General features: G+C 48.3%; 1 pseudogene; it reads right to left on the bottom strand.

Annotated features, from left to right (window-relative positions):
- Positions 1-235: 235 nt before the first annotated feature.
- Positions 236-10,663, bottom strand: LOC131825548 (cytosolic 10-formyltetrahydrofolate dehydrogenase-like; annotated as a pseudogene).
- Positions 10,664-12,352: the final 1,689 nt, after the last annotated feature.

Here is a 12,352-nt window from a genome sequence, read left to right as displayed (position 1 = left end):
TTCCTCCAGCCACTCACACCTCAGCAGAGGTGCCACCTCCTTGGAGAGGCCCACCCTGGTCCCAATAAAATTATCCACCCAGTCTTCCTGCCAGATCACTCTGTTTCATCCACTTCCTGGATTCCTCACTTCCTAGCAAGATCTTGCTTACTGCCTTAATTATCCCCTGTTCCCCCCTCTCAGTTCTCTACGCTACACACCTGGCCCCCAGCATGGGGCCTGGTGCCAAGAAACCTTAATAGATGTTCAGGATTAAATTACCGAGGTCTTTGCCAAAGCTGGACTGCTTGAACCCTCCAAAGGGAGTGGCAACCTCGGTCTTGTTGTATGTGTTTGCAAACACAGTGCCTGCCTCCAGCTTATCACAAACATACTGGGCCTTTTTGATGTCCCTGGTGAAGATGATAGGGGCCAGGCCAAACTCTGTGGTATTGGCCCGAGACAGCACAGTGCCCACATCGCTGCATGGAAAACCCACAAAGAACTCTGTGAGGAGAGTCATGGGGCCACACTGAGGATGGGACACAGAAAGACCTGCACTCCTTACTCCCGGTGGGGAGTGGGGCGGGCCTGGCCCACTCCAAGCTACCCACCCATCAGACGCTCTAAGCAAATGGACTAGGCCTACAGAAATCTAGACCAGCCAAGCACAGAGGAAAAAATGAGAGAGGAGGCAGAGTATTGTCAATCCCTTTGGTTATCATGGGTGAGTCCCTCACTTTATAGATGGGGGATGCGATCCCAGGGAAGGGGGCAGGCTGGGAACCCACCATACATGGAAAGGAATTCCTTGTGCAGCCACACTGGGGGGCATCCACAGACATCATAGGCTTGGAGACTGGGCACAATGCTTGGTAGATGGGAGAAAATTATCTCCTTCTAATGCAATCAGCATGCAAAGAAAATTTTGATAATTTTTTTGACAGTTGGAAGTATAGCATATCGAGGTTGAGATACCATTCTATAATCTGCTGAAACATGCTATTCTGAAAAATAATAGTCAGGAAAACAGCCTGTGGTAGAGCAATTATGGCCAGTCCAGTTCTCCCTTTGGGCCAGATCTGGCCCCAGCTGGACCAACAGGATGGGGGGAAGTGAGGTTCTGGGCTTTTTGAGGCCAGCTGATGGCTCTTGAGAGGCTTGCATCTTCCACCTGGCCTCTCTGATGGAGCTGGGTGCCAGGAAGTAGCTGCCCTGACATGGCTCAGAGCAGAGGCAGCCAGCCACATGGAACCCTGACCAAACTGAAGACTTGCAAGTGAATTAAGTAACTTGCGATTCTAAGCCACTGGGGCTTGGGGTGGTTTATTACACAGCAGTGGATAAGAACAGAACCCAGAATGCTGTGAGGGGCATCAGAGAGACAAGGAAGACACTCTCAGTGGGACCCAACCTTGCCGGTCCTCTGGGGCTCTCCTAACTCAGCAGCTGAGATGGACTCCACAGGAAGCTAGGCTGCATTCCCTTCTGCACTCCTCCTCACAAAGCTCAAACAAAGACCCTAGGGAGGCATGGAAGAAGATCAGGCTCTCAAGAGACATAAGCAGGACTCCCTACCCATCAGCAAACCAAGAGATGATCATGATGGGCCTAAAGGACTCCTCTTTGGCTATGAACATGTGGTCCTCTATGTCCCTGAAAACAGTCTACTCAAAGAAGAAACCTAGGGGCAGACAGAAGTCCATGGTCTGCAGGCAGGCAGACCTCTCCCCAGCCAGGCCTGGGCCCCACCAGCCACAATGCACACATCTTGTGGTTTGTGACACCTGGCTGCCACAGGTGGTGGGTGGCATTCCTACCCCAGACATATGAGTTCTCAGGATCATCACAACCCTTTCAAGTAAATGCTGCTGAGGAAGATGAGCAATTCAGTGTTGGTCTGTGGCAGTCCCTCAGATGGCTCAGATGGCTCTCCATCAGTCCCTGTGGAGTAGATTGAGCTGGGTGGAGGGGGGAGCCTAGGACACAAGAACTCTCAGTACTGTCTCCCTGCTTTCTGGCTCCTTGGTGCTGGTCTGATGCCCCAGGTCCATGGGCAAGTGCTCTCAGTCAGGATATAGCCTCCTGCTCCTCCTTCCATCCAGACTTCTGTCCCTACAAGCCCTGGTTGTAAATGGAACCACCTGTGACAGCAGGAATGCTTCCTCTATTTTTAGTTTCTTAAGGAATCTCCATGCTGTTTTCCAACGTGGTTGCACCAACTTGCATTCCCACCAACAGTGTAAGAAGGTTCCCATCTCTCCACATCCTCTCCAACACTTCTCATTTCCTGTCTTGTTAATTTTGGCCATTCTAACTGGTATAAGGTGGTATCTCAATATGGTTTTCATTTCAGTTTCCCTGAAGGCTAATGATGATGGACATTTTCTCATGTGACTGTTAGCTACTTATATGTCTTCTTTTGAGAAGTGTCTGTTCATGTCTTCTGCCCATTTTTTGATGTGATTATCTGTTTTGGGGGGTTGAGTTTGTGGAGTTCTTTACAGATCTTGGATATCAGCCCTTAGTAGTGTCATTTGCGAATACCTTCTCCCATTCCATAGGTTGCCTCTTTGCTTTGTTGACTGTTTCCTTTGCTGTACAGGGCTTTTTATCTTGATAAAGTCCCAAAAGTTCATTTTTGCTTTTGTTTCCTTTGCTTTTGGAAACATGTCCTATGACTCTGCAATTGCACTATTTGGCATTACCCCCAAAGATACAGATGTAGTGAAAAAAAGGGCAATATGTACCCCAATGCTCATAGCAGCAATGTCTACAATTACCAAACTGTGGAAAGAGCCAAGATGCCCTTCAACAGATGAATGGATAAAGAAGATATGGTCCATATGTACAATGTAATATTACACCTTCATCAGAAAGAATAAATACCCAATTCCATATCAACATGGATGGGACTAGAGGACATTATGTTGAGTTAAATAAGTCAAGCAGAGAGAGTCAATTATAATTATGGTTTCACTTCCTTGTGGAGCAAAAGGAATAACATGGAGGACACTAGGAGAAGGAAAGGAAAGGTTAATGAAAGGAAATTAGAAGGGGAGGTGAACCAGGAGAGACAGTGGACTCAGAAATAAACTGTGGACTCTGAGAAATAAACTGAGGGTTTTAGAAGGGAGGGGAGTGATGGGATGGGTGAGCCTGGTGGTGGGGGTTAAGGAAGGCATGTATTTCATGGAGCACTGGGTGTGGTGCATATACAATGAATCTTGGAATACTGGGAAAAAAAGAAAGAAAAAATGCTTCCTCTATTTCACCTCCAGACACAGAGCCCAAGGACCCTGAGACTCTACTGGACTGAGATGTAATTTAGTCTGACTAAAGGAAAATTGAAAGACTTGAAATTTTCTCTTTCCAGTTTTTAGGAAAGGAAATTAACCTTAAAAGCAACTTAATAAAGTATTCCATACTTTTCATACATTAAAAAAATAATGTTTTAATATTAATTACAGCTTTTCAAAGCTACACTTGGTATGAACACCTATTGACTCATGTGGTATGGCCTATATGCTCTTAGTCTGCAAATGAGGGGTGCCCACCAGGTGTGGGAGGCTCTGCACTGGCTGGGCTCTGTCTGTTTCCTGTTCTTTCTGTACTCTTCTTTGCTCTTCTGGACTCTGCCTACATGAGGCTCCCCTATCCTCTGACAACCAGCTAGGTTTGTACCTCACAGCTCTGCCCCTCACCAGCTTCCAGGAATTCTACTTCCTCCTCTTGGACCTCAGGCCAGGAGGTGGTGACAGTTGCTCCCCAGTGTCCTGGTTTCTGGGTAATGCACCACCAGAACTGTTCTGCAAACCATGCCTTTGTTTCGCTCTCTCCCATCAGACCCTGAACTCCAGCTACATGGAGCCTCTAGTGTACTGAGAGTAGGGAAAACGGTGGCCATTAATGGCTAAAAAATTGTAACTATACGAAGGGCCAGGGAGCATCTGTGACACAGGAGTACCTATGGTCTGCACCTGGATTTATTTGAGCTGGCTGATAAATTCACCAGCTGCTGAGGAAATAGGGAGAAGTTTGTTAATCAGAGGAGTAGCAGAAGCTCGGTGAGCAGGAAAACGTGAGATGTACTCAGAGAGAGTAAAATGTGGCTGGAGCAAGGGTCATGGGCAGGCCAGTAAGCAACAAACTATGGAAGACCCTGTAAATGAATTGAGGAGTTTGAGCTTGCTGCTGCAGGAGGACGGGTCACTGCAGAAGTTGATTCAGCATTGGGAGAGACATAATCAGACTTCTGACAGCTACCATGAGTAAACGGTTAGCACAGTACAAGAGGTTCCTCGGGAAGCAGACGTGATGGTACAGGCAAAACAAGCTGCAGAGTCGACACTATGGCAGCAGGGATGCAGGGGAAGAAGAAAGATTTTTAATTTAAGAGAATGAGGTAGTTAATTTAAAGTAGGAGTCAGGAATGGATAAGGAAGATGCAGTCCATATGCACTATGGAGTAGTATGCCTCCATCAGAAAGGATGAATACCCAACTTTTGTAGCAACATGGACGGGACTGGAAGAGATTATGCTGAGTGAAATAAGTCAAGCAGAGAGTCAATTATCATATGGTTTCACTTATTTGTGGAGCATAATAAATAGCATGGAGGACATGGGGAGTTAGAGAAGGGAGTTGGGGTAAATTTGAAGGGGAGGTGAACCATGGGAGACTATTGGACTCTGAAAAACAATCTGAGGGGTTTGAAGTGGAAGGGGGGTGGGAGGTTGGGGTACCAGGTGGTGGGTATTATAGAGGGCATAGATTTTATGGAGGCACTGGGTGTGGTGAAAAAATAATGAATACTGTTATGCTGAAAATAAATAAAAAATAAATTAAAAAAAATAAAGTAGGAGTCAGGAAAAGAGAGGAATCTAGAATTCATTGTTTCTTTCCCTCCTTCCTTCCATCAGATTAACTCAGATTTGGTGTGAGTTTCAGTGCTGGCATGAAGGACCTAATGGTATAGAAGCCAAACATGGTGCCTGTCCCCTTGTGGTGGGCAGTCTGACAAGGAATCAGCTTGAATAGTCCATGCCACAGCCCCTGCTCTTCTGGCTCCAGTGACTTGACCAGACGAAAGATTCTAGAGAGGCAACTGTATGTCTGGGTCAGGACACTCAGATGACATGATGAATTTTGTACCTGTTCAGTCTGAAGGGCCTGTGGACATGTCGGTGGAGGTGTCTAGGTGGTCAGGATTTCTGGATGAGGAGGAGCCTTGGGAGAGGTACTTGGGAGGGTGTGAGCCACTGCAGGGGGTGAGACTCTCCAGGGAAAGGGTCTGCCATGAGAAGCGCTCCAAGCTCAGGATATACTTGGGGTTATATCTCCATTTAAGGCACAGATGGAAATGGAGGTGCAGCGAAAAGTGACCACTAAGAAGCAACAGCAAAAACAGAAAGCCATGGAAGCCAGTGCCATGGAATCCACTGGAGGAAAGAACTTCAAGGATGTGGAGATATTTATGGCTAATCAAAGTCCCCTATGATATGGATTAAACTAGCACTGACTAGATTTCAGCTCTGGTGTCTTCACCTTGCCAATACAACATGGCTGGGGTCCAAATAGCCAAGGCCACCACAGCCCACGTCCTGGATGAGCCCTGAGCTCTGGGAGCCTAACCATGGAGTTTGTGGAGTTCAGATACCTCCAGTTAGAGTGGAGCAGGAGACCAGAGGCCATGCTGCCTGCCCTCCCAGTGAGCCAGTAGTGCTCTGACTGACCTGGCCAAGAGACTTGACTCACACCACAGACCAGTGTGGCCCCTTCCTCCATGCCATGCTAACAGTACTCTATCAGCTTCTGCAGGTAGGATTGGTGGTTCTGCAGCCCATGGCTGTGTCCTGGTCTAGAGGGTTGCCTATCTTCATCTTCCTCACCTCTTCTACCTGTGGAGTCCTCCCAGTCAGGTCCTGGTCAGGGACCATGGTTTCTGATGATATTTCCAACTTGACCCACCTAATAGGTTTGCATGTTTGGTGACCAGCCACTAGGCCCTGAAGAAAGTCCACACAGCCTCAGGACAATCTCTATTCTGGTTGCAAATCTGCCTTCCAGGCTGATACCCCAAATGCCTCCAATGTGCAAGGACACCCAAACCTAGCATCAGACAGGCTGAGAAAACAGAGCTGTCCAGGGATAGGGTGAGGGCTAGACATGGGTCAACAAAGAATGTGTCCCTATAGTGGTCCTACACCCAGATTCATAGGCTGAGAAGCTGAGAGATCACTTGTCTGGGCCCTCCAGAATATGGAGTGGGGGTGGGGCAGGGAGACACACATACTGCCACAATTCCCTGGTGACAAGAGGAAAAGACTAAGTGAAGAAGTCTGGGCCTTGAGTCCATCCACTCCTCCCACATCTTCCTGCTTCAAAGCACAGCTTCAAGGTCCCCTCCTCTGGAAAGGTTCCCTGTTGGCTCAGCCAGCCTAAAGGTATGTCTAGGATTTTCCCCTTGGAGACATAGGTTTTGGTTTCCACAAAAGATGTGCTATATGGTATCTGATGTATTCTGGGGCTGGATGCAGAGAGTCAGAAAAGCCCTTGAATATGATATGCTGTGCTATGGAAAAGAACTTAGATGGCACAACCAGTGGGAGGTAGACACCAGACCTGGGTTCCTGGCTGCGGTTCACCCCTCCTGTTTTTGCCACCTCTCTCCAGGCTTCTTCCTCAGTTTCTTAAGACCAAACAAGGTCATTTCCACCCTCACTCTAGGTGCATCAAGGTCAGGCCTGATTGGCTGCCTCCTCCTCTGAGGCAGGTCTACTTCACCCCTCCATTCAGGCTTTATACCCCCCAGCCAGTCCTAATCAGAAGACACTCAAGCCCCCAAGGACCAGCCCCTACCCCTTAGTCCTTCTGTGCTGAAGGGAGTCCCTATCCCTGCTGTTCTCCCATTCCCTATTCCCACCTGGCCACCAACTCTTCCCTACCCCCAACTCCATCCCTAGGATGCCAAAAGCAATAATGCTGAGTGTCTTGGATGTGCCTCTCACTTCCCATATTTGGGAGTTGAAACTACCTTGATAATTCTCCTGGGATTCTGACCCCTACCCTCACCCTGTGGGGGTTTGATGACTCCTTTGCAGACCTGGAGGGGACCAGGGCTTGCCCAGCTATGTTCTCCACAACTACACCTACTCAGTGAGCTGCCACCTAATGGTCCTCCATCATGACTTCCCACCTGTGCCCCCAGATTCAGCTAGTCTTATGCTGGGCCTGAGCAAAGGACTCGCAAAGGACTGAGGAGCAAAGGACTTGCTCACCAGGCTGCCCAGCTCCCAAACTACAGTGGGAGTGGGTTATGCATTGCATTCATTTCTCATTGGGATAGGGTTGAATCTGGGCTAACCTATGACTTGTTTGGGCAGGCAGAATGTGGCATAAGCAAACTTTAGGGGTCTCAAGAAGCCTCTACATTCCTGTTCTCACTCTTAGGAGTCCTGCCATTGGCCTAGCATGTGTCTGAGCACACACTACAGGATGAAGAACTGCAGGGACAAAGATGAGCCATCCCAGTGCAGCCACCAAGTGCCCCTGCTGACTGCAGATGCACGAGCAAGCTCAGGCTAACCTGGGCTGGTGCCCACAGTGCCCACCCACAGGACCATGACTGCATGAATGGCTGTTACCTAAAGCCATCAAGTTTTTGGAGTAGATTGTCATGTGGCAAAAACTGTTACACTCCCTTCTAGAAATCCTGTTTCTATCCTCACTGCCTTTCACATTTTTACCCATTATCCAAGACCCTCTCCAGAACTCCTTCCTAACAACTGCCTCGCCTTGTCCCAGTCCTGCTCTGTCTTTTTTCCTGACTTCCTAAATACAATTTTTGACAGCACATAGGGACTGTGCTCCAGCATCTTCCCTCATATCAGCTGGGATCAGACTTTGCTCACCAGGATGTGGGGAAGGGTTCTTGACTGAAGCTTAGCCAACCAGAGCTCTGCAGGCCCTACAATCACTGAATGGACCAGGGATGGACCTGGAACCCAGTAAACCAACCAACATCCTCCCCCACAGCTTTTTCCAACAGAGCCAGTGGGGACACAGTAATCTCCACTCTGGTCCTGTGTTGTAAGAATGTAGGACAGGCCGTGAGTGCCACACCCCAACCTCTTTACCTGTGAGTACCCACCCGCCTCTCATAGCTGCTGCTGGTCCCAGGTCCCAGGGAGACCTCTTCTAGCCCACAAATACTCACAGCCAGCAACTGTTGACAGGAGATAAAAGCCTGACCCCTTGACCCCAGGGGTATACCTAAGAGGTATCATTTGTGCTCCAGAGCCTCTATCTGTGTGTCAGGCTAGGGCTGGATGTCACTTTGAGACCATGTCCTGTCTCTGTCCTCTCTGGTCCCTCCTACTTCCAGGCTTCCCCTGACAGCTCACCCACAATGAGCCAGATCCAGGCTAAGTGTTCACTGTTGGGGAGCTGACCTAAGACAGGCCCTTTTTGGTTATGTCAGTTTGAGCTGCAGGGTTACTATTTCTTGCTAAAATAATAAAAAACATATGAAAAAAGATACAATTTTGCCTGAGGCTTTCCTGAATCAGATGGACAGTGTCCGACTTCACCTGCTCCCTATCCCTGAAGCACAGGTGGCCGTCCCAGTGAAGACTCTGCAGCAGAACTTACCACCTTCTGTACAAACTGGTCATGGATTGAGTCCTCTACAAAAAGCTGTCCTGCTGCAATGCAGTTTTCCCCCTTTGGAGAATGGATAATGATGCTGGCTCACAACTGCCCCTGGGGTGCCAGTCCCCCATATACCACCAGGCCCAGCTACCACCTTCTTATGGGGAAGGGGAGGAATATGTGTGTCCTAATCTCCAACGGGATGGCAGCCCAGGCCCAGCCAGCAATGGACATATAGGCTCTCTCATTCTTCAGTCACCTCAAGAGGACAGATGAATCCCATCCCCTGGGGGGAAACCTGTCTCCACATTACAGAGAGTGGAGGACAAGAAGGAGTAGAGAGGAGACCTTGTATGCAGGCATGCTCCCTGGGGTGATGCAGGAGGAGTCAGAGTCCACACTCTTGGGGCTGAGCCTGGAGAATCTGTTAGCATGGAGCAGGCAGCAGATGGCAGGCAAAGGCAGGCAGACAGCCCCCTGTCTTGATAGGGAATGTGTGACAGCCTAGACCTGAGAGATCTCTTGACAGCAGTCCAGAATAAGTGTCCTCAGAGGCTCAAGGGAGCCTTCATTTTGGGCCTGGAAGCCCTATTTGGTGGCGGGGGGGGGGGGACAGTGTGGGGGCAAGGGAGGAGTGAGAGCTTGACTATCCTGGCAGCTGGGATTGCACTGCCCAATTAAATGACCTGGGGCTTTGGCCCTGAAGTAATGGCCTTGGCACTGGTGCCAAGACCCTTTGCAAATGGATTTGCCTCTCTCAGTTTCCCTATCTGAAGCTGCACACCCTTTCATGTCTATGCTGGGCCTCACATTGTCCCCTAAGGCACAGCGAGACTTAGAGGGAATGAGGCATATTTGGACACCTGGTTGAGCTGACTTGTTCCCACAGGTGTGGAAAGGGGGACTAAGGCATAACAATGACAATGACAACATGAACAAAAGAACCACTGACACACAGCACCTGCCACATCTTCTTAGTCCTTCAGACTTCATAGCTTGTTGAATCCCTGTAATAACCATAGGCGTGTTCTCCCTATGATATAGGTGAGAACACGAAGCCTAGAAACATTGAGTAACTTGCCTGAGGCTGCCCAGTGAGTCAGTGGAGGAGCTGGGCAAGTGGATACGGGAAAAACAAAAAGTTGTCATGCTGATTTTAGAACAGATGGAACTGTGGCTTTCATTTATCACTCTGTGAAGCTGATCTCAGTAATTCTGATAGATATGAAACTTCTTGAGAAATGTGTTTCCTGGAAGGCATATGTTACTCCTTGTCCCCTAGGTCCCTTCCTGCAAGTCTATGCCAAATATGTGAGTTTGACTGTAGAATCAGAGATGGGTGCCCCACCTCCACCCCCCAGGCAAGCCCTCACCATATGCACAGCCTTGCTGAGGTCACAGTCAGTAAAGATGATGAGGGGCGACTTCCCTCCCAGTTCCAGGGACAACTTCTTCACGTTACTCAGGATGCAAATGAAAGTGACAGATTGGTAGGGCTGGGTCCCTGGGAGACTGAGACATGGGGGTTCCAAATGGAGGGGCCAAAGGAAGCTGCAAGGCATGCTTTGCTCAAAAAGCAAGCAGGGGCTCAAGCTGGAGGGGGACAAGATGGTGGGGAAGTAGGAGGAGGAGCTTTTTCAACCTGTACCCCAAAGTGAGTTGATTACCTACCAAAGAACTCCCATGAAATCAGCCTCAGATCAGAATTATGCATGTCTGGATCTCTGCAGGGGCAGAAGACATCAGTGGGCAGGTAAAGTGGAGTGGGAATGGCGGACAGATATCAGAAGATGAACAAAAGGGGGAGGGAGCCACCAGAGGTGACCGGTTGGAAAGTAATACCCCAATACGAACGAGAGTGCCCTGCGTCTGGGGACCAGCATTAATTTGGAGACTGGTTGAAAGCACTCCAAAAGAGCAAAGGATCATGGGGGGAAATTGTGGGAATCAGGGCGGCTAGGGACAGGGACTTAAGTCCCCCGTCCCAGGACAGCCTCCCCTGGCGCTGAGGCAGAAAGAGTGTGGTGGAGAAACCAGGTCTTGGTCCCTAAGCTGCCAGCGCACCTGAGAATGCGTGGGTTCTGGCTCCTGTGAGGGGATGGGAGCCTCGCAGGTCAGCAAAACGCACGAGCCCTGTTACAAAGCCTGAGATACGCGCGCACATCCGTCATACTCCCCTGAGAGAGTTACAAAGGCCTGGCTGGCGCTCTTTGACCTGTGCCATTGTTTCAGAGCCTAAGACGTGCATCCCAATCTCTCCCCTGACAGAGGTGCGCAAAAGCCCAGCCTGGTGCTTTCGGACCTGTGCCCCATCCTCAGTATCTGAGATGCACGCACGACCCATAGCCACCCCTGAAAAAGGTGCGTGCAAGCCGGGCACTCTTAGACCCAGAAAGACCAGGTACTCCCAGCCCGGACCAGTGGGAAAATCTCAGTGTGCGATTGCTGCTTGGAACCTCTCTGGTGGTCAGGAGCTCCCAGACAGCCACCACTGCCTTGGCTTTGGGTACAAGCAAAAGATCCTGCGTCCCCAGGGACTGCGACTTGGAACCTGCTCTGCCAGCCGCCAAGGGGGAACTTATTTAGGCTCTGCACACAGACTTAGGCTTCTCTCTGAGAGGGAGATAAGGGTGCGGTTTGTTTTCCTCTAAACCTACAAAAACCATCAAAAGTGGTCAAGGTGAGAGAAAAAAAAAAAAGTGAACAAACAAAAACCGCCAGAGAACAAAAGCCTGAAAAAAACCAGATTCCTCAGAGCCCACCCCCTTGAGGGGGGCAGGAGAACTTAACTCAGGAAACATCATTGACTGACAACCCACGTGGCAGGCCCCTTCCCCAAAAAACAAACCAAGAAATAAAAAAAAAAAAAAAAAAGAGAGAGGGAGAAAAAAAGGACTACAAGAGAACAACCACTAAAACTTTTATTTTTCACTCGTTCCCACTATTCTGGTTTATTTTTTTTACACATAGGTAATTTTTTTAACCTATTTACCATCACAGCGATCTGTACAGTACATAAAATTCCATAATAACCTTCTAACCTGAACTTTTTGATACATACACCTATGTTTTTCTTTTGCATTTCTATTTTTTGAATTCCTTTTTTTTAAGTTTAGTTTAGTTTAGTCTATTTATTCCTTTTTATTTTTATCCTCTAATATTCATATAGAGTTAAACTTCAAAGTAATCCCCTTTCCCCAATCAATACTACCCTATAGGTAAACCAATTTCTTTTCCCCTTTGTCTTAGGAAAGTTGAGTCCTTTAACAAAGATATCAAGATACTTCCAGGAAGAATCAAAACAACCTTCCTCACACACACTGAGAACTTATAACCACTCTCCCATCTTCTTCTTCCACCAGTGTTTCTGTGTTTTTGTTTGTCCTGATAGTATATAAACCTTACACTTGGGGTTCTTTTTGACGAGGTTCTTCCTTTATTTGCATATATATATTTTTTTTTTCTCTTGTCATATACTTGTATCAGTCTTTTTGTTTGTCTGTTTTTGTTTGTGCACTTCATAAATCTTACCTCGGGGCCCATCTGGGCTGAACCTTCTCTTTGATCTTCTCTTTCGTTCCTGTCTCTCTCTTTTCTTTTTCTTTCTTTTTTTTTTTTTCTTTCTCTTTTTCTTTTCCTTTGTCTCTCATTTGGGTGGGGAATCCTGATTGCTCAGAAGTGTTCCAGGGTGCACCTTGACTGCACCACGGTTGATATATCCA

Source organism: Mustela lutreola, chromosome 2 (assembly GCF_030435805.1).
Source record: "Mustela lutreola isolate mMusLut2 chromosome 2, mMusLut2.pri, whole genome shotgun sequence".
Classification (NCBI taxonomy): Eukaryota; Metazoa; Chordata; class Mammalia; order Carnivora; family Mustelidae; genus Mustela; species Mustela lutreola.
This window is presented reverse-complemented; position numbering and strand designations above follow the sequence as displayed.